Genomic DNA, 6,084 nt, shown 5'->3' with positions numbered 1-6,084 from the left:
GGCAGTTGCTTGAATATCATAGTCAATATCAACATAGTCATTGTTTTGCTTAAAAATCTTTCATTATAGTACCATGATTCAAAGTAATGTACCTATTGATTGATTAAATTGATAATCTGATTGAAAAGATCCCCAATAATTGCTAATCAGTTAAATTTTTTATTATCTGCTAGCAAATTAATAAATTGTTATTATCAATTATGAAATTGATTAAATATATCATTTGAACATCTGTATTATAACCCTGCATGATAGTTTAATAAGTGAATGCAAACTGATACAAAGTGCACTTAAAAGCTTTTTAAAAAGTTTATTTTCTCTCATTTCTCTCACCACAATTTTTCTCCTCTGAAATTCAAAGGGAATTAATAACTTATTAATTGATTCTCAAGTTTCCAATTATTTCTAACAATCAATTAATCTCCAATCACTACAAATGAAGGCCTGCAAAAATTATGCCAGAGCTTGTGACTTATGAGTTTTGGTAGTCTCTCCTCAAAGGATTACCTATTCAGTAGCCCCTTATTACAAACAAAGGGTTGCCTGGGACAATTTGCTTCTTTTTCCAGATTTATATTACGATCAACAAAACAATTAGAATGAAGAAAGGAAAAGACATCATAATAAATCACATAAATTGGAAACACTTATTGCAGGCTTTCCTCGTGAATATGACATATTTTCTGAGAAAAGTTGATCTGCATTATCTTCTATATTCTATCAATCCTTAAAATTAAAATCACGATAAATGTCAGAGTAAAAGAGATTAATTTGCCAGTGTGTATTTCTTGCTTATTATTTTTTAAATGAATATATACTTGTCCATATAATTGCACTAGTTGTATTTTTGTCTTAGATTTACTAATTTTGTCGATTATACAAATATGATTTTTTGAATATTCTGGTCTAAAGTTATTGAAATTCAGGTCCGTAATTAAATAAATTTAAGTGATGATAATAAAATGTCAGATTTATAATAACAAATCTTGATTTTAAAATAGACACTTTTTAACCAAGAAATATCCCCTTGGATATTTAATTTAGCATTCATGTGACGTCACTATTAGTTCTTTCTAAACTCTAATTGTTATGACTGACCTTTTCTTAGCCTTCTAACACAACTCTCTTTTAGAAAAGAACGAAATAATTCCCTAATACCAACGTAAATATTATACTTACTGAGAACAGTTGTCGCCATCTTTAAACAGGAAATTCTCATTGCGCATGCGCATTTAACGCAATGGAGCTAAGTGTGTAAACTGTTCTTTTGGACTCGTAGTTGTGTGTGACAAAATTCACGTACACACCGGAAACCGACACATATGACTATTTTATATTTTTTGAATCGAGTGTGATGAGAGTTAACGTTTCCGAACGAAATACTTCCCACTACACGGGTGCATGTAGTGGGAAGAAAAAATGTAGTGGGATAAAAGGTGTGTGTTCATACTCATGTAGCGTGATTCAGGCGCTTACAAACGCACACACACACACACACACACACACACACACACACACATATATATAAAAGAATTCGGTATTTGATACAGTAAATACATCCATTGTAAAAAAGAATTCGGTATTTGATACAGTATTGTAAAAAAGAATTCGGTATTTGATACAGTATTGTAACAGTATTTATAACTGTCTGAAGAGGCATTAAAGCCGAAAGCGCTAACAGTGAAATGTTATTCGAGTTTTGTGTTTCTTGACTTTTTTAATCTTGTAGGGAGCATCCTAAATATCGGAGACTTTTAGGAAAAGTAACAAACTGTTGCAATCAGCCTATGGTAGTTCCTAAATTATATCGATTGCCATCTGTCTATGGTGAGAGTTGTAGCGCATGGGAGTGCCGATGGTACGAAGACGAATAACTCTAGTAGGAATATAAATTGTGCTTGAATAAAAATTCTAAAATAATCGTCAAAGGTAAGCAAGAGAAAATATATAAACCTTCACTAAAGCACAAAGAGCAAAACATATTACCGTACACGTAAAATGGTTGACATTTGTAGAAAAAATTAAAACAATGAATGATAGCGGCTTATCAGAGTTTTGGTTCCCATGACAAGTTTCCTTATTAAAATTAATTAATAGATCAATTTAAACAATCTAATTGATATTTCAAAATTTATTAGAAGCCCACAGCTCTCAATCTTCAAATTTTAAGGCTTTACATACATTTTAGAAGTATCTAATTTGCCTTCCATTTAAGAGTAGAATGACATATCTAACATTATAAGTCTGTGAGAGTAGCTTTATGCCATTGTAGGTGGTTGAATTATATACATATTTGGACCAGTCGAGTATTTTGGTGTGATAGGAAATATTGAAGATAAATGTGACTTTTAAGATCTGAACGATTTTTTTTAACCTAAATATTATACTGAGAACACCAATGTAGTCAATGAAAATTCATGATTTCTTGCTTATAACGCAGATATTCTCCTTGTTTGGTCCTGCCAAATTATGCAAGATCTGTTGTCAGTAACACAGAAATCAATGAATGTAAACGTATCTTCCATTTCCCTTTGTCGAACTCTTTCGCATTTTATGACGTATGGTGGGTACACAATGTATACATTATATCGTAGAATGACATTGTACATAGCGATTACGTACGATTAATGTAATAAAAGCGTAACCTTTGTTTATATCAATCAATGGTATGCATATTTTGGCCATATCAATCATAATTTGTTTGAATAAGATCATCAAATTGGCTATTGAATCATTATTCGTTTCCTCTTCTACATGAGTGACGCTTAAATTATCAAAGAAAGATGGCAATTAACAATATTTGTTTGAGCAATTTTGTTATCCAATTGATACTCATAAACTCACTAAAGTTGCCTTTTCCCTGACATAGGATGGTCTCAGAAACTCTGGATAGCATCTTTTAAGAAATAATATAACGATAGTAATTAGCAAATGTACCCACTGTCATCATATTTTACGTCATAATTTACAGAAGAGTTCGACAAAGGGAAATAACTCTTGGGGAACTCGGAACTTCCGTGTTATAACAAATTTTAAAATTTGTTTTAAAGAATGAAATTTGAAAACACGAACTATAGAAATGGTTAAATGAAATTGTTAAATTCGATATAACAAATCGTTGATATCAAATTAGTATATGATTCGTGATAACGAATTGCAGAATTAGAAAGAATAGATTAAGTAGTTTGAAATTATAGACTTTTCAATTCATTAACCTGGATTTTAATTCGTTAAAACAAATTAATACAATTTGTTAAAACGAGTAGGCCTAGATCATAAAATGTAATCCGAGGAGCATGTCGCAAGATCAGGCACCTGCTCCCACCTCTGGTATATTCAGGGGCCCGTATATTTGTCTGATTCCACCTCTGGTATATTCAGGAGCCCGTGTTTGTCTGACCCCACCTCTGGTATATTCAGGGGCCCGTGTTCGTCTGACCCCACCTCTGGTATATTCAGGAGCCCGTGTTCGTCTGACCCCACCTCTGGTATATTCAGGGGCCCGTATATTTGTCTGATTCCACGTCTGGTATATTCAGGGGCCCGTATATTTGTCTGATCCCACCTCTGGTATATTCAGTGGTCCGTGTTCGTCTGACCCCACCTCTGGTATATTTAGGGGCCCGTGTTTGCCCAACTTTTAATTTTGAGTTCCATATAAAAGTTATACGATTGATCATTGCTCGTTATCTTCACCTTTTTATCAGTACAATTTTTTGAAATTTGTTGTAACGAATTAGGCAATTCGATGTAACTTTTTTTTTTCCAAATCTAATTCGTTATTTCAAATTTTGAAATCTGTTATTGCGATTTTTACAAATTCGTTATAACGAATTTAATCCGTTATAACGAATTTTGAAATCTGAAATAACGAATTCTGAAATTCGTTATTTCAAATTAGAAATATATTTTTGATAGGTCGTAAATTGTCTCTGAGATTGTCGTTACTTTTCAGTTTCTTACAAGAATGCAGTACAAGACCGGTGGCTGATTCAAGGGGGGCGCGCAGCCTAAAATTTTCAATTTAAGGTAAATTTATGGTATCTTGTTTAGGAAAAACGATAGAAGAAGCAATAATTTTTAATTTCTTCCACTCCCAGAGCAATAAATGACAAAATCTTTCTGATTTATTGAATTACTTTTATTAGCAGAACTTACATTTTTTCCAAAATCCCTTAAAATTTGCGTCATTTTATTGATTTCACTATTATCAAAAAATGACAGAAAATAGTAAAAAGGACTACAGAGGAGACATATTTCAAGCTCTATAAAATCTGTAAAATCGGAGTTAATCCAGGAGCTTGCGGGGGTTTCGCCCCCTTTGTCCCCACCAGGGCTTTGTCCTGGGCCTATTGGGAACCTCAAGGTGGCCCCCGGACCCCCTGCCTCATGAAGTTGCGCCTACCTAACTGCAATTCCTGGATTCGCCCTTGATTTGAAGACCATTGATGAATTTAAGTTTTCGGAGCGAAACAGTGTTGGTAAGAGTTAACAATTGTGTATTTCGCGTGGTTTCCTTGGCGCGGTATTTTGATTAGGAGCGTGAGCAGGTGCGTATGAGGTATGTAAAAGTTCATACGCAGAAATACATGTAGAACATAAAGATGATTAATTAAGTGTAAGTATACGTGATACGACAAATGAACTACCCGGTAGCAGTCACCGGGTTGTCTGGGTGTTTCATTAGCAATGCCACATGAATTTTTAGACAGTATATCGCGCGCGGTATATCGACACATGTATGTCATTATTATTAATAAATTAAATAAAACCTATTACTGTTTATTTGAACAAAATATCTTTAAAAATTGAAAACATATGGTTATGTAAACGTTCAAAATAGCCTAATTGTTGAAAATTTGAAGCATAAATATCGGAAAAGGGATAAAAAGTAACCTCGTCGAGTCTCAGACAACTGCATGTGCTTCCTCTTCAACTTCCAAATTTCAGGACATTAGGTTATACTGTAAGTATTTGAATATGATTACAGTCAATAAATGATATAATTACAATGAGCGTGAGGTAATGAGTGTTAGAATATGATTACAGTCAATAAATGATATAATTACAATGAGCGTGAGGTAATGAGTGTTAGAATATGATTACAGTCAATAAGTGATATAATTACAGTATGTTGATAAGTAGATAAAATGCCTTCTGAAAATGATTTCCTCCAATGAAATTTGAATCTTCTCTCTGAAATAGTAATAATAGCCTGGCATGGCACTAAACCTTCTGTGTCGTCAAATAAAAACACAAACGGAAAAATGAACTAACCCCCATATCCCAACATTACAGTAGGCTAACAGACAATGAAACACAACTTGTAAACAATAAAATAATAAACAAAAACAAATAAACACTGAGAACATCCCATTAATAAGATTACACTCAAAGTTTATCAAGTGTAAAACAGTATTAGGTGTAAAACTGTAAAAAAAAATTTTTTCTTGAAATGAAGACTTACTACCCTGAATTAGTGCCTCACTCTGCAAGAACATTTGAAAATTAATGTACTTATTTACTAATTAACATGCACTAAGGCTGAAATCAAAATTTAATTGCTTTATGGGGAATATAATTATTATGGAATAATTTAATACCTTGTTTAAAAATGTAATGTGACATCTTTTCCATCTACTAAACAATCTGATTCATAATAAGTAAAAGTAATATGTTAATTGATTTAGTCGTTCACAAATCACTAAATAATGAAATACAACAAGAAATAAACAAACAGTGATTTTTCTACATTTTTTACAAGGGTCCTGTGGCTTTCAAATTGGGAAAAATTGTCGACATTTCAGTCAAATTGGGAAAAATCAATTTTATCATAAATAAGTTTTAAAAATCATATCAAACATGATATTATCTTTATTTTACACAATTTAACCTAAGATTTTCAACTATTCTATCCAAATCACCATTTCCATAATTCTTTGTAAAGTCTTGTGTATATAATTCACATTGAATGTTTATTTTTTTCAAATACGTTTTCCTAGCCTTCATAATTTTATTATTGGGAAAAATGCAAGCTCTGAAATTGTGAAAAAATTGGCAATTTTTAGGAGGGGAAAGGGCTGA

Source organism: Ostrea edulis, chromosome 10 (assembly GCF_947568905.1).
Source record: "Ostrea edulis chromosome 10, xbOstEdul1.1, whole genome shotgun sequence".
In the NCBI taxonomy this organism is placed as follows: domain Eukaryota; kingdom Metazoa; phylum Mollusca; class Bivalvia; order Ostreida; family Ostreidae; genus Ostrea; species Ostrea edulis.
This window is presented reverse-complemented; position numbering follows the sequence as displayed.